Here is a 22,965-nt window from a genome sequence, read left to right as displayed (position 1 = left end):
CAGCAGCCAGGTTGCGCACAGTAAGCTCCCACAAACAGCAATGTGACAATGACCAGATCATCTGTTTTTGTTATGTGGATTAAGGGATAAATATTGACCAGGACACCGGGGATAACTCCTCTACTCTTTGAAATAGTGCCCAGGGATCTTTTACGTCCACCTGAGAGCACAGACAGGGCCTCTGTTTAATGTCTCATCCAAAAGACGACACCTCTGACAGTGCAGCACTCCCTCAGCACTGCACAAGTCCCTGGAGTGGGACTTGAACCCACCACCTTCTGACTCAGCAGCGAGTGTGCTAAATAAAGCTCATTTAATTTGATTTCACCAAAGTGATCTATTAAGATCAAAATTTTGCTATATGGAGAGTTAATTTACACTACAACTGTAATTTAGGCATGAACCAACTTTTCTTTGCACCAGCATTACAATCTGCAAGTGTAAGTGCAGCCTTAGTCCAGGCCTGTCCCGACACTGCAGCAAAACTAAAAGACTACATGGAGGAGCTGGTCTTGCTCTGCTTCATTTTTAAAGTCAAGTTAATTTAAACCACAAGCTGAGCTTTAGTGAAAAGCAGAAAGCTTCTCGTACAAGATGCGTTGAGCTCCCCCCAAACAGTTAATTGGCTAACACGCATCATCAGAAGCGGAACTGAGCCATGCAAACCAGAAGATCACAGGTTCAGAGCCTGATCTGTGCCAACTTAATTAATACCAGTCAGCACAGCAAAAGGCACCCTGCAATCCGTCACAGTGCCCTTTGCAATTGGGAAAGGGAAGAAAATCACTACTGCCAGAAAAGGCACACGTGGGAGGACGACAGGAACTGGTACAGCTATGACACTGAATGTGCAAGCTCCTAATCAGATCTAATTTTAGAATATATAAAAAGTACAGGACCTCTCACCTGTCAATTGCTGACAAAACTTGGTAAGGATTACCTATATCCAGAATTAAAAAGTTCTCTCTGGGGCAACGAGCCCAGGTGGGACCCACTATTTTCTTCCTAAGATTTAAGTAACGGTGTTCCAAAAACCTTGTCTGTGACATGCAGTCAAACATCACAGTTGCTCAACCAAGGGAACACAGTTCAAAGCTCCAGCCAATATTTCCACTTCATTTGGTTTATGGGACAAAAAGCAAATAAAAAACAAAAACGGGCATTTTAGGCTCATCATCCAGAAGCGTATATTTATTCGAAGTAAAGTAAATTTAAAGTGGCAAACATATACAAAATTAGCTTACTTAAATAAGAGGAAGCCTTTTATTTGCTAATCCTGTTTTTAAGATTGATTAATAAAAAACCATTCGACCCACACAATCACCGTTACAGACACTTGAGATATTTTTTTTGCCTTTAAAGGGGTTCGAGACATGCTGGATGAGAGAGTTATCTCGAAGCTCAGGAATTCTGTACCAGCGTTCAGTAAATTTTACAACTTAGTGATTTGATAAGTGTGGTCAACCACCCAGAAAAACAGAGCCAACAAAACAAGTACTTTGGCCTTTGATGTTTAGACAGTCAAGAGTAGAACCTCAGTAGTTTCACCTTCAGGACAGCTCATACTCCCCATTCCTTCCCTCCCTAAATAACTGAATGGCTGCTGGATTTTTTCTCTGATCTAACACTCCTCTCCTGACAGTGCAGACTTATTCTGAACTGCACCTCACACAAGTGGCCACTCAGTTTGCGGAATGGCCAGCGGCAAGATATTTTCCTGTGAAAAGCATCACAGCAGAGTTTGATCCTATCCCCAGCTGTTATCTGCATGCATGCACTTTCTACCAGGTGTCATTAGATAACAATCAGGAGAACATCTCCCAATGTACTACTTCTTCTTCTGGCTCATACTTACTGCTGCCACTCCAGCTAAGATCAACTGACTCAGCCAGACCAAGGATTGAGGCAGCATGCTCCCGATTGCTATAGTTCAGTATTACAACAGGTGGTGAACTTACCCATTGGGACATTGGTTTGGGTAGGGTGTGGTTGGGGGTTAATGTTCAACTCCACTCATTGGATGGCAACCTGGCAGAGCCCATTCTACAGGAAACTCTATTATCCAGCACCAACGGGACCAGCGTGGTGCCGGTTTATCAAAAAGTCCGGATTACAGAGAGATATAGTTAAAAGGCACGAGAGCTCCGTACACAGCAACAAATCCAGGCTTCCCTGTTGCTTAGCAACATGTGCAGGAACTCCGGCCACAGACCAAACATCCCTGTTGCTTAGCAACAAGTGCACGAACCCCAGTTACACAGCCACAGATCCAGGAACTGCCGCTAATATGAAGTAAAACTTACCTGAACCTACTCCTGAATTTTGCTGGTTAACAGAGATTTCCGGTTATTTAGGTGCCGGTTAAAAAAAAGTTTCCTGTAGATCCTGCCCCATTTTTGTTCCATTGAAAGCATTGGTTTCCTAATTGAAAAAGATAAATCGAGTACTGGCTTTTCAAATGGTGGGCCTCAAACATCATTAGATATATTCTGGTCGCACAAGACACAACCCAAGCATCAAAAGAAAATTGTGTGGAGTTTGAAGCAAGAACCAATCCAACAAGTGAAATAATTTCACATTGGAGACAACATTCGATTCTGTCTCAAACCTATACAGGGTGCAACACGTAAAGCAAAAAGTAGCAGTCTACCACTTCCATTATGGAAATGGTATCAATTGTGTTACAGCCTTCACTACATTGTGCTGCATTTTTATGTATTTGCATTTGAGCTGCCCTGTTTTGCAAGCTCTCACTCTGCTGTCCCTCCCGACAGTTTACTTGGGGAACTGGAGGACTGAACTAAAAGGCCCGATTTTAACACGGGCCTGTTTTGGGTGGGTAGACAGCAGTGTTAGAAACTCAGCTGCTGCTCCAGGAATGAGGCTCAAGACAATTTTATCTCCTGGGCCACACTTAAAGCCCACCAGTCGACTTACAAGCAGGAAGTGGTGGAAAATCACGCAGCCCTGGAGACCACCCGCCAACATCAGGTAGGAGGTGGGACCAGCTGCGACAGGAGAGGCCTAAGCTTTCCTTCGACTCAGTGGAGCATAAGAACGTAAGAAATAGGAGCAGGAGTAGGCCATTCGGCCCTTTGTGAGCCTGCTCCGCCATTCAATGAGATCATGGCTGATCTGCCTTAGCTCCATTCACCAGCCCTATCGCCATATCCCTTGATGCCTTTACTAGTCAGAAATCTATCAACTTCTGTTTTGAATATACACAATGACTGAGCCTCCACAGCCCTCTGGGGTAGAGAATTCCAAAGATTCACCACCCTCTGAAGAAATTTCTTCTCATCTCAGTCTTGAATGGCCTACCCTTTATCCCGAGGCTGTGGCCCCTGGTTCTATACTCCCCAGCCAAGGGAAACATTCTCCCAGCATCCACCCTATCAAGCCCTGTAATAATTTTGTATGCTTCAATGAGATCCCCTCTCATTCTTCTGAATTCAAGAGAATACAGGCCTAGTTTACTCAATCACTTCTCATACGACAGTCCTGCCATCCCAGGAATCAATCTTACATAAGAACATAATAGGAGCAGGAGTAGGCCAATCGGCCCCTCGAGCCTGCTCCGCCATTCAATAAGATCATGGCTGATCTGATCCTAACCGCCAATCCACTATCACAGAACCATCTCCTGAATCTAACAGAATTAGACACACGAAATAGGAGCAGGATCAGGCTACACGGCCCCTGGGCCCGCTCCACTACCCACAGGGCCATAACCGAGCCGAACCTAGACTCATGTCCAAATTCTTGTGAAGCTTTGTTGCACTCCCTCTATGGCAAGTATATCCTTCCTTCGGTAAGGAGACCAGAATTGTATACAGTACTCCAGATGTGGTCTCACCAAGGCCCTATATAATTGGAGTAAGACTTCTTTACTCCTGTACTCAAATCCTCTTGTAATGAAGGCCAGCATACCATTTGCCTTCCTAACGGCTTGCTGCACCTGCACATTCACTTTGTGACTCGTGTACAAGGACACCCAGGTCCCTTTGAGCTTCTGCATTCCCCAATCTTTCACCATTTAGGAAATACTCTGCCTTTGTTTTTTCTACCAAAGTCGATAACTTCACAATTATCCACATTATATTCCATCTGCCATGTTCTCGCCCACTCACCGAGCCTGTTGAGATCCCCTTGAAGCCTTTTCACATCCTCTTCGCAACTGACACCTAGCTTTGTATCATCAGCAAATCTGCTCCTCCTGACCCCACAAAGATTAAAAGGAAAATGACTTTTGTGCCTCTTCTAGCCCCAGTCCCATCTTCATCTGGCCGGGATAGATACTTGCAGCTTCCTGTTCGGGCAATTAAAGTTGCAGTCGGGTTCTGACACATCAATGGTACCGGACGTGCATATTAAAAAAGGATCCCGCTGGCTATGGGTGACTGTCCCGGCCGCCAGCTCAGTAGAACAGGTTAACAATCAGAGATCTTCGTGGGTAGCACGTTTAATGAGGTGGTCACACCGCAGGTAACGAGTGCACAGACAGACAAGGAATGGGTGACTGCCAGACAGAGTAAAAGAACTAGGAAGGTAGTGCAAGAGTCCCCTGGGTCCATCTCCCTCTCAAACAGATTTTACGTTTTGGGACCAACGACATAGGTAGGAAGAGGGATGAGGTCCTGCAGCAAGAATTTAAGGAGCTAGGTAGCAGATTAAAGAGTAGGACCTCAAAGATTGTAATCTCTGGATTACTCCCGGTGCCACGTGCTAGTGAGTATAGGAATAGGAGGATAGAGCAGATGAATGCATGGCTAATGAGTTGGTGCAGGAGGGAGGGCTTTAGTTTCCTGGATCACTGGGCCTGCTTCTGGGGAAGGTGGGACTTGTACAAGTTGGACAGGTTGCACCTGAACCAGAGCGGGACAAATATCCTTGCGGGGAGGTTTGCTAGCAATGTTGGGGGGGGGGGGGGGGGGGGGTTCCAAACTAAAATGGCAGGGGTTTGGGAACCTGAGCAGGGAGACAGAGGAAAGGAAAACAGGGCTAAAAGCAAAAGATCGGAAGGAGAAAAACAAAAGTGGCAGTCAGAGAAATCAACAGTTTAAATCAAACGTGGCCACAGTAAATAATAATTCTAATAGGTCTAAGAGTGTTAAAAAAAAGCCTGAAGACTTTGTGTCTTAATGCGAGGAGCATTTGTAATAAGGTGGATGGTGGATGAATTGGCTGTGCAAATAGAGGTAAACAAATATGATTTGGTTGGGATTACGGAAACATGGCTCAAGGATGGCCAAGACTGGGAACTCAACATCCAGGGGTATTCGATATTCAGGAAAGATAGGCAAAAAGGAAAGGGAGGTGGGGCAGCACTACTGGTTAAAGAATGGATTAATACAATTGGTAATGAAGGATATTAGCTCTGATGATGTGGAATATGTATGGGTAGAATTGAGAAATACTAAGGGGAAAAAAACATTAGTGGGAGTGGTATATAGACCTCCAAACAGTAAGGCGGAGGTTGGGGATGGCATTAAAAGGGAAATTAAAGAAGCGTGCAATAAGGGCACTGCAGTCATCATGGGTGACTTTAATCTACATATAGATTGGGCCAACCAAATTAGTAACAATACTGTGGAGGAGGAAATCCTGGAGTGTTTACGGGATGGTTTCCTGGACCAATATGTCGAGGAACCAACCAGAGATCAGGCCATCTTAGACTGGGTATTATGTAACGAGAAAGGATTAATTAGCAATCTTGTTGTACGAGGCCCCTTGGGTCGGAGCGATCATAATATGATCGAATTCTTCATTAAGATGGAGAATGAAGTAGTTGACTCAGAGACAAGGGTCCTCAATTTAAATAAAGGAAACTACGATGGTCTGAGGCGCGAGTTGGGTAGGATTGATTGGGGAATGGCACTCAAAGGGTTGACGGTGGATAGGCAATGGCAAACATTCAAAGACCGAATGGATGAGCTACAGAATTTGTTCATCCCAGTTCGGCATAAAAATAAAACAAAAAAGGTGACTCAACCGTGGCTAACAAGGGAAATTAGGGATAGCATAAGATCCAAGGAGAGGACATTAAATTGGCCAGAAAAAGCAATAATCCTGAGGATTGGGAGCAGTTTAAGAGTCAAAGGAGGACAAAGGGATTAATTAAGAAAGGGAAAATAGAATGAGAGTAAGCTAGCAGGGAACATAAAAACTGACTGCAAAAGCTTTTATAGATATATGTGAAGAGAAAAAGATTGGTGAAGTCAAGCGTAGGTCCCTTACAGTCAGAATCAGGGGAATTTATAATGGGAAACTAGGAAATGGCAGGCCAACTAAATACATACTTTGGTTCTGTCTTCACAAAGGAGGACACAAATAACCTCCCAGAGATGCCAGGGAACATAGGGTCTAATGAGGGAGAGGAACTGAAAGAAATCACTATTTGTAGGGAAATGGTGTTAGGAAAATTGATGGGACTGAAGGCCGATAAATCCCCAGGGCCTGATGGTCTACATCCCAGGGTACTTAAGGAAGTGGCCCTAGAGATAGTAGATGCATTGTTGGTCATCTTCCAGAACTCGATAGACTCTGGAACAGCACCCATGGATTGGAGGGTAGCTAATGTTACCCCACTATTTAAAAAAGGTGGTAGAGAAAAAGCAGGGAATTATAGACCGGTAAGCCTGACATCGGTATTGGGGAAAATGCTAGAGTCTATTATAAAAGATGTAATAGCAGAGCACTTGGAAAGCAGTGACAGGATCGGACAAAGTCAACATGGATTTACAAAAGGCAAATCATGCTTGACTAATCTACTGGAATTTTTTGAGGATGTAACTGGTAGAATAGATAAGGGAGAACCAGTGGATGTGGTGTATTTGGACTTTCGGAAGGCTTTTGATAAGGTCCCACATAAGAGATTAGCATGCAAAATTAAGGCACATGGGATTGGGGGTAAGGTATTGACTTGGATAGAGAACTGGTTGGCGGACAGAAAGCAAAGAGTTGGAATAAATGGGTCATTTTCCGAGTGGCAGGCAGTGACTAGTGGGGTACCGCAAGGATCGTTCTTAGGACCCCAGCTGTTCACAATATATATTAATGATCTGGACGAGGGAATTGGATGTAATATCTCCAAATTTGCAGATGACACAAAGCTGGGTGGGAGGGTAAGCTGTGAGGAGGATGTCGTGAAACTCCAGTACGATTTGGACAGGTTGGGTGATTGGGCAGAAACATGGCAAATGCACTATAATGTGGATAAATGTGAGGTTATCCACTTTGGTGGCAAAAACAGGAAGGCAGATTATTATTTGAATGGCAATAGATTGGGAGAAGGTGAAGTGCAAAGAGACCTGGGTGTTCTTGTGCACCAGTCGCTGAAGGTAAGCATGCAGGTGCAGCAGGCGGTTATGAAGGCAAATGGTAGGTTGGCCTTCGTAGCAAGAGGGTTCGAGTACAAGAACAAGGATGTCTTGCTGCAGTTGTACAGGGCCTTGGTGAGACCACACCTTGAGTATTGTGTGCAGTTTTGGTCACCTTACTTGAGGAAGGACGTTCTTGCCATGGAGGGAGTGCAGCGAAGATTCACCAGGCTGATACCTGGGATGGCAGAAATGACGTACGAGGAGAGATTGTGTCGATTGGGCTTATACTCACTGGAGTTTAGAAGATTGAGAGGGGATCTCATCAAAACCGTGTCAGGTCTGCACAGACTAGATGCAGAAAGGATGTTTCTGATGGCCAGGGAGTCCAGAACCAGGGGTCATAGTCTAAGGATAAGGGGTAAGCCATTTAGGACTGAAATGAGGAGGAATTTCTTCACCCAGAGAGTGGTGAACCTGTGGAATTCTCTGCCACAGAGGGCGGTGGAGGCCAGTTCATTAAATATATTCAAAGAAAGAGTTGGATATATTTCTTGAGGCTAAAGGGATCAAGGGATATGGGGAGAAGGCAGGGACAGGGTACTGAATTTGGATGATCAGCCATGATCTCATTGAATGGCGGAGCAGGCTCGAAGGGCCTACTCCTGCTCCTCTCTTCTATGTTTCTATGGATACTGCTGGGGGAGATGGTTTCTCAGGGGAATGCAGCAAGAGCCAAGTCCCTGGCACTATGAGTGGCTCAGCTGCACAGGAGGGGAGGGAGAAAAAAAAAGAGTGGGAGAGCAATAGTGATGGGGGATTCTATCGTAAGGGGAACAGATAGATGTTTCGTGGTCGCAGACATGACTCCAGGATGGTATGTTGCCTCCCTGGTGCCAGGGTCAAGGATGTCACTGAACGGCTGCAGGGCATTCTGAAGGGGGAGGGTGAACAGGCAGAGGTTGTGGTCCACATTGGTACCAACATAGGTAGAAAGAGGGATGAGGTCCTGCAACAAGAATTTAGGGAGCTCGGTAGCAGATAAAAAGCAGAACTTCAAAAAGGTTGTAATCTCTGGATTGCTCCTGGTGCCATGTGCTAGTGAGTATAGGAATAGGAGGATAGAGCAGATGAATGTGTGGCTAAAGAGTTGGTGCAGGAGGGAGGGCTTTAATTTCCTGGGTCACTGGGTCTGCTTCTGAGGAAGGTGGGACCTGTACAAGTCAGACAGGTTGCACCTGAACTGGAACAGGACCAACATCTTTGCGGGGAGGTTTGCTAGTACTGTTGTGGGGGGTTTAAACTAACTTGGCAGGGAGATGGGATACAGAGTGGAGCTATAGTAGAGGGTGATGCACAGCCAAATAGAGGGGAAAAAAACAAGTCAGCCTGGAAGGCAGAGCAAATATGTAACGGCACAAGGGAGTATGGAATGGATGGCATTTATTTTAATGCAAGGAGTCTTGCAAGTAAGGCAGATGAATTGAAGGTGTTGATGAACACATGGGAGTATGATATTGCTGCTATCACAGAGACATGGTTGAGGGAGGGGCAGGATTGGCAGCTCAATATTCCAGGGTACAGAATCTTCAGGTGAGACAGAGGGAGGAGCAAAAAAGGAGGTGTCGCAATATTAATCAAGGAGTCAATTACTGCTGTAAGGAGGGATGATATCTTAGCAGGTTCCTCTAATGAGGCCATATGGGTAGAACTTAAAAACAAAAAAGGGGGCAAGCACTTTGCTGGGAGTGTACTATAGGCCCCCAAACTTTCAGGGGGAAGATAGAGGAACAGATATGTCAGCAAATCTCAGAAAAGTGTAGAAATAATAGGTAACAGAAGGGGATTTCAACTTCCCCAATATTAACTGGGATAGTCAGAGTGTGAAAGGCTTAGAGGGTGTGGAATTCTTAAAGTGCATCCACGAGAGCTTTTTGAGCCAGCATGTAGAAAGCCCTACAAGAGAGGGGGCCGTACTGGACCTAATCCTAGGGAATGTAGCCGGGCAAGTGATAGAAGTGTCAGTAGGAGAGCATTTTGGTGACAGTGACCATAATTCGGTGAGATTTAAGGTAGTCATGGAAAAGGACAAAGATGGACTGGAAATAAAGGTTCTAAATTGGGGGGGGGGGGGGGGGGGAAGGCTGATTTTAATATGATAAGGCAGGATCTGGCCAAAATGGACTGGGATCAGCTACTTGTAGGAAAATCCACATCGGAGCAATGGGAGTCTTTCAGAAAGGAATGAGAGAGTACAACGTTAACATAGTCCCACCCTTGACGTTTACGGGAACAAGCCCAGGGAACCCTGGATGTCAAGGGATATACAAGAATGGGTTAGGAAAAAAGGGAGGCTTTTTGGCAGATACGAAGGACTAAAAACCATGGAAGCCCTAGAGGAGTATAGAAAGTGCAGGGGGGTGCTTAAAAAAGAAATTAGGAGAGCGAAGAGAGGGCATGAAAAAACACTGGCGGGCAAAATAAAGGAAAATCCCAAGGTGTTTTATAAGTATATTAAGGGCAAGAGGATAACCAGGGAAAGAGTAGGGCCCATCAGGGAACAAAGTGGCAATCTGTGTGTAGAGCCGGAGGATGTAGGTGAGGTTTTAAATGAATATTTTGTATCTGTGTTCACTATGGAGAAGGACGATGTAGGCATAGAAATCAGGCAGGGGGGACTGTGATGTACTTGAACAAATTAGTATTGAGAGGGAGGAGGTACTAACAGTTTTAGTGGGCTTAAAAGTGGATAAATCCCCAGGCCCAGACAAGATGTATCCCAGGCTGCTGTGTGAGGCAAGGGAGGCGATTGCAGGGGCTCTGACACAAATTTTCAGAACCTCTCTGGCCACAGGGGAGGTGCCAGAGGACTGGAGGACAGTCAATGTAGTACCATTATTCAAGAAGGGTAGTAGGGATAAACCAGGGAATTACAGGCCAGTGAGCCAAACATCAGTAGTAGGGAAATTGGAAAAAATTCTGAGGGACAGAATTAGTCTCCACTTGGAGAGGCAAGGATTAATCAAGGATAGTCAGCATGGCTTTGTCAGGGGGAGATCATATTTGACCAATTTGATTGAATTTTGCAAGGGGCTGACTAGGTGTGTGGATGAGGGTAATGCAGTGGATGTAGTCTACATGGACTTCAGTAAGGCTTGACAAAGTCCCGCATGGGAGACTGGTTAAGAACGCAAGAGTCCTTGGGATCCAGGGCAATTTGGCACATTGGATCCAAAATTGGCTTAGTGGCAGGAGGCAGAGGGTGATGGTCGAAGGTTGTTTTTGTGACTGGAAGCCTGTGTCCAGTGGGGTATCGCAGGGATCGGTGCTGGGTCCTTTGCTGTTTGTGTACATTAATGATTTAGATATGAATTTAGGAGGTATGATCAGTAAGTTCGCAGATGACGCGAAAATTGGTGGAGTGGTAAATAGGGGAGGGAAGCCTTAGGCTACAGGATGATATAGACGAGTTGGTTAGATGGGCAGAACAGTGGCAAATGGAATTTAACCCGGAAACGTGAGAGGTGATGCATTTTGGGAGGACTAACAAGGCAAGAGAATACACAATGAATGGTAGGATCCTAGGAAGGACAGAGGATCAGAGGGACCTTGGTGTGCATGTACATAGATCCCTGAAGGCAGCAGGTCAGGTAGATAAAGGTGGTTAAAAAGGCATATGGGATACTTGTATTCTATGCCTCGGCTAATGAAGGCAAGAGCAGGGAGGTTATGATGGAGCTGTACAAAATGCTAGTTAGGCCACAGCTGGAATACTGTGTGCAGTTCTGGTCGCCACACTATAGGAGGGGTGTGATTGCATTGGAGAGGGTGCAGAGGAGATTCACCAGGATGTTACCTGGGCTGGAGCACTTCAGCTATGAAGAGAGACTGGACAGGCTGGGGTTGTTTTCCTTGGAGCAGAGAAGGCTGAGGGGGGAACCTGATTGAGGTGCACAAAATTATGAGGGGCATAGATAGGGTAGATAGAAAGGAACATTTCCCCTTAGTGGAGGGGTCAATAACCAGGGGGCATAGTTTCAAGGTAAGGGGCAGGAGGTTTAGAGGGGATTTGAGGAAAAACTTTTTCACCCAGAGGGTGGTTGGAATCTGGAACTCACTGCCTGAAAGGGTGGTAGAGGCAGGAACCCTCATAACATTCAAGAAGCATTTGGATGAGCACTTGAAACGCCATAGCATAAAGGCTACGGACCAAGTGCTGGAAAATGGGATTAGAATAGATAGGGCTTGATGGCCGGCGCGGACATGATGGGTTGAAGGGCCTCTTTCTGTGCTGTATAACTGACAATCGGCGCTCCCAGCAGCTTCAGGATGGCTAGCTAACCTGGGTGATTCCAACTGCCCACCCGCCTGGTTTCTGTAGGGTTAATATCGTCCCCCAAAGCTTCAAATTTGTCGGCAAGAACGCACTCAAATCACCGAGGATCAAAATTAAAGCAAAGATTTGACTTCCCCCCCCCCCCGGCAAACGTTTTCCATTACTTCATAGCTGCAACTCTCATTTATATGCGTGATTTAGAAGAAAGCTTGCAATGTCGTGCTTCATTAATTGGTGGTTTTTTTAAACTTCTGTGATCAAACATATTGGCAGCAATTGCAAAATAGCTTGACTGCACACACTAATCAAAATAAGACAATTTGATTTATTGGACAATGGTTGCAATTGCCAACATTGCACGAAGGCACGATATTGAGGCTGACGGGAAGAATGCTAAAGAAACCCTGGAAATGGATTGCGCCAAATGCAGTTTTGGGCAAGTTTTTCTTTTAAAAACATAAGTTTTTATGTAGAATTAAAGATATCATGGGGGAGAAATTGGGTGGTGCCTCTTTTGGGTCGCTAACGTCACCAGGGCGCTAATGTTAGCGCCCCTCCGCCGGAAATTCAATAGTAGCGCCTCAAGCAGGAGGTGGAGCGCTACTGGAAGCACTCCACCTTGGGGCGCTACTACTGAGGATCGCAGCGCTACGTGCAGTAGCGTCGTGTCATTGCAGGCCTCCCTCCCCTGATTAAAGGGAACGGGCCTAGCGTTGTGCACACCAGGGCCCTGCTAGACCACCGGGGAGCCGTTAAGACAGCCCGGCACACAAGAGGAGTGCCGGGCTGAGCGATCGCAGCCGGCACTCCGAAAAGCAAAAGGGAAAGGGGGCAGGTGCTGGTAGTCGGCCAAAATAAAAATGGTTGCCCGACACCTGTCCCTTTAAATACCGCCACTGCAAAAACGCCCTCTGACCTTGTCGGACATATCGTTGGCGATAGGTCAGGGAACGCAAGTGAAGTTTGCGGCCGGGGCGCTACGCATGGCAATGACGTCATTGCCGGCAGCACAGCGTCGTGGGGTGCTACCAGCTACTGCCGCCGCTAACCTCCTGCTGAATTTTGCAGGGGCGCTCGGGGATTTGCACCAAGTCCCGTTCGCCCATCACCCCCAGGGTGCTGACCAACCAAATATTTCCCCCTACAACTTTAGATAAATACCACGAAACAAAGATGGAAACTAATCCCAAATGCCTCCCATGAAGAACGTTGGCCGGTAGTAACAGCTAGCAGTGAAAATACAGGCAACGTGAAAATAAGCATGAACGGAGACCAGAGGGTGATTAGGTTCGAGTCTCCGCCCCTGCTTCAGCTCATCTGCTGCTGAAACCCTCATCCATGCCTTGGTTACCTCTAGACTTGGAAGCTATTCCAAAGCTCTCCTGGCCGGCCTCCCATCTTGTACCCTCCATAAACTGGAGCGCGTCCAAAACTGTGCTGCCGTATCCTAACTCGCACCCGTTCACTCATCACCCCTGTGCTCGCTGACCTACATTGGCTCCCGGTCCAGCAATGCCTCAAATTTAAAATCCCTCCGTGGCCTCACCCCCTTCCCCATCTCTAATCTCCTTCAGCCCTACAACCTTCAGAGATCTCTGCGCTTCTCCAATTCTGGCCTCTTGCACATCCCCAATTATCATCGCTCCACCATTGGTGGCTGTGCCTTCAGCTGCCTCGGCCCTAAGCTCTAGAATCCCCTCCTTTAAGATGAACCTTTAAGCCTACCTCTTCGACCAAGCTTTTGGTCATAGGCCCCAATATCACTATTTGGCTTGGTGCCAAATTCGGTTTGATAACGGTCCTGTGAAGTGTCTTGGGATGTTTTGCTACATTAAAAGGCGCTATATAAATGCAAGTTGTTGTTGAGCTGATTAGAGAAGGCTGAGAAACTAAATATTTCTTCTAGTGTCCAGAAGATTTTACAAACTTTCAGCACTAGGACATAGAACATTCTATTTTGGGTACAGGTTGCCAATTAAAATCACCTCAAAGTCTTGGTCACCATCGTCCAACAGCCTTCCCGCAACCTTCCATTTTAACCTGCTCTTCGAGCAGGCGTTAAGGACAACCATCGGAAACCCGCAGAGTCATTCTTTTAAATATGCAGATTGGGCGCCGATGATGTCATCAGGCCGGACTGCTATTTTAACCAGTGGCCTGAGCGGGGAAGCTGTTGTGACTTTACTGCCAGGTGAAGTCAGTGGGAAGAAGAACTGGGGCCAGAAAAGGCAAGTTTAAAAAAAAAAAAATTAAACAAACACTTTGCCTTGTGGGGCCGGGGGGGGGTGGTGGCGAGAGCGAGAGCAGGAATGGTCCCTCGGACCCCACAAGAAAAGTTTGGCCTCCCCTCCCCTCCACCCCCGGCCCCGATAGCAAGATCTTCCCAGCACCACCGCCCCCCCCTCGTGGTGGCCTCGTGCAGCCTGACATTTAACTTCCACCTGCCGGCTATCAGCCATTCACCACCCCCCCACCCCCAAACCTAGAGCCGCCCAAGATCTCCTCCCTGTTCTGCCCAATAATGTGCCTTCAACCCAAAACCAAGCGAAACATCCCCTACTGCATCAGGGTACATTTCCCCCACATCTAATCTTCCTTCAAGGCTATATGGATATTTGTAGTTGTGGGGGAGGTCTGTACTGTGGAATTGCTGCAGCTAAAACTTATTACACATTAGGACTGTTCTAACTTTGAGAGAATGAGACTTTCCATCCACGCGGACTTGATATAAAATCAAATCTACAACACGCCAGAGCTTTGTTTTATATATTGGAAAATAATTCAAGTTCACTTTGGGAAATAATTCAAGTTCACAAAAAGTGAAGAGCGAGCAGGATAGCCCATGTAGATTGTTTAAAAATCAACCTTGGGCAGTAAAAAAACTTCCCAAAAGTGCACGCACACTTTTTTTTGTGTCACTCTGCAACAGAACACAGGCTAATTGGACACAAGCTTAAAATGTGAAGCTTTGTTAACTAATTGATTCACCCACAGTAATAAATCGCTGCACTTCCTTCATATCACATCTTTTAAACTTCAAATTGGAAGAAATTTCATAAGAATGGCAGAGTAGGCGCGAGGGGCCGTACGGCCTACTCCTGCTTCGCCATTCAATAAGATCATGGCTGATCTTCAACCTCAACTCCACTTTCCTGCCAGATTGCCATATCCCTTGATGCATGAATGCAACATTACTGTTTCACTTTGAGGATAATTGCAAAGACCAACATTTACAGTGCAATGCATAGTGATCCTAAGATTCAAAATGCACTTCCCAAACAAAGGCATCCCAACATGCTTGACAGCTTAGACGTTAAGCAGTTGTACAAAGCATAGTTGTGGTGACCCCTAGCGTCCAGCTATTTACAATACAACCATTTTACTTCAGAATTGCTTCAAATATTCCCCAGCAGTTTTTCAGTACATGAACAGGCTAATTCTTCAGAATCAAACATAAATTGCTAACAGACAAAAGGCAGAGGTGCAGGTTACAATTCAACAAACAAGTACTTTAGCTATTCAGCTCACCTTTTCCCCCAATCACAGGATATACAATTTATATCAGATATTCTAACTTATTCAGAACTAAATAATTGTAGGTAAAACTTACAAGAAAATGTTCCAAAAATGTGTGTTTCTTGGAAGGTAATCAAGCTAAAACCTGTGAATATTTAACATTGCAAGCTACATTATTAAATCCTAACCATCCATACATTCCACAAAATACATTGCTGAGATCCCAGCAGCACAAGGGACGATTATAAAAATCAATAAAATATTTGGTCATCTATATCTACACGCTTAGAATCTCCAATCCCATTCTTATTTATATAACTCATCTACGACAAGTTGAGAAACATCCACGATCACTAACAATTTGAAAGGTTTATCCTTGAATCCTTCTTATAGGGTTCAAAGATACTTGGCTCATAACTTATCCTTTTGACAAATGCTAGCCCTCTAATTTTGTGTTGACTAGTGTTTTTTTTTTAAAACTGGCAAATATTTATACAGCAGCACTCACAGCAGTTTATTCTAGGGCAAAAGCACCTCTCCCCACGAAAGGCATTCTCCGTTTCATTCTGCATTACATTACAGATGGCAAGAGATCAGTGACACAGCAATTAGACCCATTCATAGGTCAACCTCTTCCAATATTGTGCTGCACAAAGTCTCCACTCTGAAACTTGGGGCCATTCATAATTAACAAGAGTACAAAAGTGAGCAATGGTCCAGATGCATATTTTTACATATTAATTACGTTGGGAACAAGGTTGCCATACTTTTGTGCACAAACCTTTTGATCACATGCAAATATGTGAAGAGTTAACATTAATGTTACACACTAATATGCAGAAAAAACAACAAAATGATGGCAGTGTCAGATCATGCCAAAACAACAATTTGGCATCAAAATTAAATGTCCTTTAAAACTTAAATTGGCACAGAAACCCATTGAATTTGTGAAATTAAAAACCAATGGGCATAACATCGGCTGGGTTGAGCACATACGCTGCATCGCTGACCTGCTTATCCACTTCACGAAGAATAACCCCTTCACCACTGTTCAGGAGAAATCTAGAGACCAAGGACAATCCAAAACGCCTCTTCACAAAAAACAGCCTCCGTCAACCCTCTAATCTGCCCTCTCCATCCTCACTACTAAAGCAGTGAGGGGAACTCATGGATTTCAGCATCAGTAAAACGGAGGCTCTTTGGCTGCTCTGCTCCTTTGACCCATCCTTCACTGCCCCAAACATTGTCGGTTCTGCTACATCTCTCAGCTGCCCCTCCTGTCCTCTGCAAGACCCACACCAATTCTTATAACCCTTCCGAACACAGCCAGACTGTAGTGTATGTAACCGTCTACCTTTAAGAGACTATTGTATGTAACCGTTCACCTTTAAGAGAACTATTTTAGGTGTGGCACTACTTGTTTGGCTTCTGTATACGGTAATACCGACGGTGACCACACCGGTATATAAGTGCTGTGGCATGATTTATAGGGCAGATTCGCCCTGACCTTCGAATAGTAAAGTCCTGTTGTATGTTACTCCTGAAGTCTGTGTCGTAATTAACTGCACAACCCACAGACTTTACAGTGGCGACGAGTCCGATCGTACCCTGCGGCAACAATATTTTCAAGCAACGAAAGAGCGTCGAAAAGAGGCAACCGCCCTCGTCATTCGGCTGGGAGAAAACTCAAGGCTGCAGCAATAGAAAGGAGGAAGACTTTAGCGACAAAAACTTCCATCAGCAACAGGCACTGACTGTCCCTTCTGCCACGGTGACTGTGAGTAAGGGAAAGTGAAAAGAATAGCTGGAGGATAAGGGCTGGGCACTCGACCACTGTCGAGGGGGAAAAGGAGCCGGACAAAAAGTCGGGTCCAACGGCGTCGTGAGAGACCGCGACCGGCGGGAAAAGCCGGGCGGTGACCGAAGCCACGAAGCGCTGCGACCGGGAGCGTAGGCGCGGGAAGAGAGAAACTCAGCCGCAGCCGGGGAGAGAAGCACCAGACTGCGAGAGGGCTGGGAGGCGCGATTGGGGTCCGAGCGAGCGGGAGAGGCAGAGCCGACCAAGAGAGACTGCGCGAGAGCCAGTCCAGCGGCTGAACTGTCCTCCGTCAATGGGGTGTAACCAGCGCCGGTAGAGCCGAGCGAGCGGGAGAGAGGCAGAGCCGAGCAAGGGGAACTGTGCGAGAGCCAGTCCAGCGGCTGAACCTGTCCTCCGTCAACGGGGTACCCAGAGCCGGTCGCCCTGCCATAAAATTTAAAAAAAGGGAAAGCCTTGAAGCCGACACGCAGGCTGTGAACCTGAAAGCCAGCGGCCGTCGCCCGTGGGGAAAGTGTACCCCTCCCGCCAGGGAAGAAACGCGGGAAGCCGCCATTAGGCGGGGAAGAAGACAGAAGCGGGAAACCGCCATTGAAGTGGGCGGGGAGAGAAGATAAGAGCGGGAAACCGCCATTTTCGCGGGAAAACCGCCATCTTAGAAAAAAAAAGAAATAATAATTTAAAGAAATACTTGTGTTGTTCCCAAAGAGAGGAAGATGCCTAAGCGTGGTAACATCAACGATTTTAATTCCGAGGTAGAAGACTGGGCCACGTACGTGGAATGCATTGAGATCTATTGAGGCCAATAAAATAGAAGATGACAAAGCTATAACCTTGCTGAACTCGATGGGCGCAAAGACATACGGGCTCTTGAAGCATCTACTAGCACCAGCTAAACCGGCGGATCAGACTTTCGATGATATTGTGGCTGTCCTGAAGGACCACTTGAACCCTACACCGTTGATGTTGGCGGAACGATTCAAATTCTATGCGAGAACGCAACGGAAAGACGAAAGCAACGCAGAATACTTGGTCGAACTGCGTAGACTAGCGAAATACTGCCAGTTTGGAGGGAATCTGACAGAGGCATTGCGAGACAAGTTCGTGTGCGGGTTGGCAAAGGAAGGAACGCAAAAGCGACTACTCGAAGAGAACGACCTTACACTTGACAGGGCTGTCCTTATTGCAGCATCGCACGAAGCCGCAGTGAAGGGAACTGCGGAAATGCAGCTAAAGACAGCCGCACTAAGTGTGGATCAAATTACCTCGACAACAACAAAATGCTATCGTTGTGGGAAGACAACACGACCAGAACCAATGCTGGTTTAAGAACCAGGAATGTAGGAAATGTGGCAAACTGGGTCACATAGCTAAGGTATGCCGGTCAGGGAAGAAGACCAACAACCAAAGGACCAACAACCAAAGGAAGCCATCACAGGAAAAGTACAACAAGGTACACAAGGTGGCTGAGAAGAGTTCAGACGAACAGAATTCAGACTCAGACCCAAACGGCCAGGAGCTGGGTAGTCTGAGAATTCACAATGTGAGTAAGGAAGCTGACCTACAAACTATCTGGGTCATGCTAAAAATAACTGGAATCCAAGTGAAAATGGAGTTGGATACTGGATCAGCTCTATCAGTCATAAATCGAAGGGATTACCACCGGCTATTCTCACATATACCCTTAAGAGATACCAAGTTCGTATTGCAGACATACACGGGGCATAAAGTATACCCCATGGGAAAGATAAGAGTCAAAGTGAGAGATAGGGGTAAAGAACACCCAAGAATGAACTTATACGTACATGAGGGAGGACCACCACTTCTAGGACGGGAGTGGATCAAGAAAATAGACATGGAATGGCACTATCTAAAAGCCATAACGAGTGAGGACTCGGTGCAGACAATCAGCTCAGATTCTGAAACGGATGACGATAAGACCAACCCAAATATGAAAGACAAGGCTGAAATGGACTTGCCGACGAAGGTTGGAAAAACGAAGGCATGCATAAAGGCTTATGCTCCAGAGAAGAACAAAGTTTCAGAACAGAACTCCACCGAACAACGACAACCTAGTTCGACAGAAAATTCTGAGCCTGTTCAAGTTACGGACATATCCATGACGGAAGAACACCGAGCTCGGACTCAAACTTATTTCAAATTACAACAACAATTAGAACAATTGAGTTACCGTCTCGTACAAGAGATGAAAACAATGAAAAAGTTCTATGACACCGAATGGGAGAATCTGGAAAGACAACAGAAGCAGCTAGCTCAAGCAGAGAGCGACCATAGAGCCATCGTGACCAATTACCGATCACATCTCCCTTATGCTGTTCAGGAGTTAGAATATTTGCAGAAAGAAGCAAATGAAGAGGAATCTTCAGGAAGCCAGGATTTTATTCCAGTTCTTCTCTACGACTCGTTACAAGCAGAGTGTGAGAAGTTGAAAGAACAGTATGAACAGGCCCAAGCTACAATTCTGGAAGGGGTTAACTCGGCAACCTCCGAAAAGCTAGTTTCAGTGGAAGCATATGAGCAACTGAAGGTTGAACATGAGCAAGAAGTCCAAAGGCTGCAGGAAATTCTTGATGAGCTCAAGGCCAAGACAGACTCATCGGTAGAAGTTCCATCCATAAATGAGAAATTAGAGGTGAAAGACATGGCAGAACCCGAAAGACAAGATGTACAAGAACTCAAAAATATTAAAGGAAACCCAAGACAAATATGGGGCGGCAATGACCGAGATTCAACAACTTGAAGAACAGATTCAACTGGGAATCCGTTCAGTGGAAGAAAAGGGAACTGTAAGAAACACAGAGACTGTAAGAATGGCCTCTGAACATGAGCTAGAGAGCATCAAGGTGCAACTTCTCCAAGCGCTGGAAGCCAAAGTACAAGAGGAAAAGGTGAAAGCATTGGAGGAAAAGGTGGATGAAATGGAGAAGACTCTGACCCACAGTGTTCCCGTGGAAGAGTTAACGGTCAGCCAACTCCTTCATATGCTGAAGGACAAGACTCTACAATGGGAACAATCTGAACACGAGCTTCAATCTTCAAAGGGAAGGAGTTCGGAGCTCTCAAAAGTTATGGAAATAGCTGAGGTTGCAACACAGATTTTACTGGGATGCCAAAAGTACGCTGAATCACGTCTATGTGAACAACAGAATGTTGAAACAGCTGCTCCAGTAGAAGGATTGAATAGCCCGATCAATCAATCCCCGATGGAAGGGGAAGTGTTGAAATCACAAACGAGGTCATTAGTGAAGGATTTGCAGGAAACCCAGGAAGAGCGGGATGAATATGAACGCATGAAGTCTCTTCAGGAAAGATGTCTAGGGAGGGAACAACAGTCGGCTAACGTCCAGTTGGGTACGGAAGAAGTAGCAGGCCCTCTCGCTAGACTAGCTCAGGACGACACCGAATATTACCATGACCTGTTGAGTGACACTGAATATTACGAGGATCTGGTCTGCCCAGCTTGTGATGAAAACTCCCAAAGTGCAGAAATCAGGATGAAGCACTTAAAGTCTAAGGAACATAGAGAGATGGTGGCGCTACAGCTGGCAGCTGATAAGGGAGCCCCGAGAGTCTCCAAGAAGCAGAAAAGAAAAAGAAGCAGAAGATGATAACCATCAAAATCATTATCACTCCTACCAGATCATGCACGTGGGCCCTACAAAGGGAGATAAATCAGTTTGAAAGTAAGGAAAATTACCAAGGCAATACAGCTGTTTGTAAAAGTCAGCATTGCTGGTTCAGCAGGACGGGAGTTCAAGCTGTTACGTCAAGGGGAAGACTAGTGGAGGAGTCACGCTAGCAATGTGAACCGGCTACACCACAGCGATGTTGTTCGGACCGAGTCAAGACTAGAGACTGAATCTATACACTGTTCCCACAGAGACTGAACCTGTGAACTGTTTCCCACAGAGACTATATCTGTAAATTGTTTACCTGAAGTTGAATATATGTATGTTAATGAGAAATAGTATGTTGTAAGCTAAAAAGGGAGGATTGTAGTGTATGTAACCATCTACCTTTAAGAGACTATTGTATGTAACCGTTCACCTTTAAGAGAACTATTTTAGGTGTGGCACTACTTGTTTGGCTTCTGTATACGGTAATACCGACGGTGACCACACCGGTATATAAGTGCTGTGGCATGATTTATAGGGCAGATTCGCCCTGACCTTCGAATAGTAAAGTCCTGTTGTATGTTACTCCTGAAGTCTGTCGTAATTAACTGCACAACCCACAGACTTTACACAGACCACTCAACTATCCCTCCTCAGCTCAACATATAGTAACATTGTAAACTGCTCCTTGTCTGCAAGCATTGTCCTCCCACCTCCCCCGCCACCCTTAAATAGCTCACCCTCAACCTCACTGCTTGTCCAAGACCTGGCTGTAGATAAGCCAGAACGTTCAAGTTTATCATTGGAAAGAACAAAGCCATCCGATATAAACTTGTCAGAAATTGGCACCCAAGTCAAATTTCAACTCCCCAGCTACTCACTCAGGCTGAACATTGGAATGTTCTGTTTGAGCTTTCAAAATCCACATCCTATCCATCACAGTCCATTTCCACCTCCTCTATCAATACTTTATCTCCCACTTTGAAACACATCCACATTACTACCTCCAGGGTAAACCTCGCCATTGCTCACCTATGTAGATCCCAAGCTCCACTCTACCTAAACTGACTCATCCAAAACCTCACTACCTGCATCCTAAACTGTCCCAAGTCCTGCCGCCTATTAACCCTATCCTCACCCACTTCCAGTCGCTCCCCATCACCCAGTGTAGAGTTTGATAACAATATCCTCAAACTCTTTTACAGAGACCACCAAAGCCTGGCTGCATTCTTCTTATAGAATCGTAGAGCACAGAAGGGGGCCATTCAACCCATTGTACCTGTGCCAGCTTTTTTTGAAAGAACTATCCAATTAGTCCCACTCCCATTTCAGCCCCACATCGCAGGTCACCCTTCAATATTGGCCCCACCATCCATGGCAGAGCCTTCAACCATCCACCCCCTCCCTGCAGTTTTCTTCCTAAACTCCACCACTTTACTTCATCTCAGTCTCAAAATATTCTCCACAACCTTGCCTTTAGTCAATATTCCCTCCATTTCCCATTTCTCCTCTCCCTCCCATGAATCACACCACAGTATATTAAAACAGTACTAGACAAATGTAAGTTGTCAGCTTAGGCAATTGCATTGACTATATTGAGCACAAGAAAGAAATATTCCTACTGGTGAATCAAATGCCACACACACACACGTGGAATTTGAGTTCTGCCCATTGCAGAACTACTTGTTGCTTTGTCCCACAGCACCAGATGGATAGCAAGAAAGACACTGCATCAGAGCAGTTACAATTGTTTCATAAATTAAAGTCCTGGAGTTAGATTATCCCAGGCAGTCAGGAAGAAAATTCATAAGAGCTTTACCCTACAAGTGTTTCACTTAAAGAAAATCCACAATTGTGTAACTTGTATGTGGTGTATTGAAATGAGTACAGTTCACAGGGCAAAGTCTTTCATTCATTCATTCACCTTCTGCTGTTATGGTTAGTAGGTTCAGCATCAGTTGTCTACTGTTGATATTCACCACTCTTACCTCCAAGGTTAAAACACTAAATGACACTGAACCTTTAGGCCTCATGAAATGAGGTTTCTCATTTGTTAATTAAGTACTTCAACTAATCTCACCTGGAACCCATTTATTGGAGCATTAGTACAATTAAAGAAAGACACACACAGTCACACCCCTGGCTAAAGGGATCGTCTTTGGAGATGGAAAGGGCACTCAAAACAAGTATAAAGGGAAAGGTTACTTTATGATGTATAAAACCTCAATTTGTAGTTGCAATTTTGATAAAACAGTCACATTTTGATTTAAAAAACAATTGTTAGCAAGTAATGTGCTACAGCAAATTTAGCCTTACCCAAAAGACACATACGATGAAAGCAAT

The 22,965-nt window shown here is 45.6% G+C and overlaps 1 protein-coding gene across 2 annotated transcripts in view; it reads right to left on the bottom strand.

Annotated features, from left to right (window-relative positions):
- Positions 1-22,635, bottom strand: part of fmn2b (formin 2b) — a 583,001-nt gene extending 560,366 nt beyond the window's left edge. For both annotated transcript variants that reach the window (XM_085980275.1, XM_085980276.1), the window contains exon 1: positions 22,547-22,635. The gene's annotated coding sequence lies outside the window, so the exon portion shown is untranslated. The remainder of the gene's footprint in view (positions 1-22,546) is intronic.
- Positions 22,636-22,965: the final 330 nt, after the last annotated feature.

This window comes from Somniosus microcephalus, chromosome 3, assembly GCF_052327205.1.
Source record: "Somniosus microcephalus isolate GS21.2 chromosome 3, FLI_Smic_1.0, whole genome shotgun sequence".
Lineage (NCBI taxonomy): Eukaryota > Metazoa > Chordata > Chondrichthyes > Squaliformes > Somniosidae > Somniosus > Somniosus microcephalus.
The sequence above is the reverse complement of the archived record's forward strand: the minus strand, read 5'-3'. Positions and strand labels throughout refer to the sequence as shown.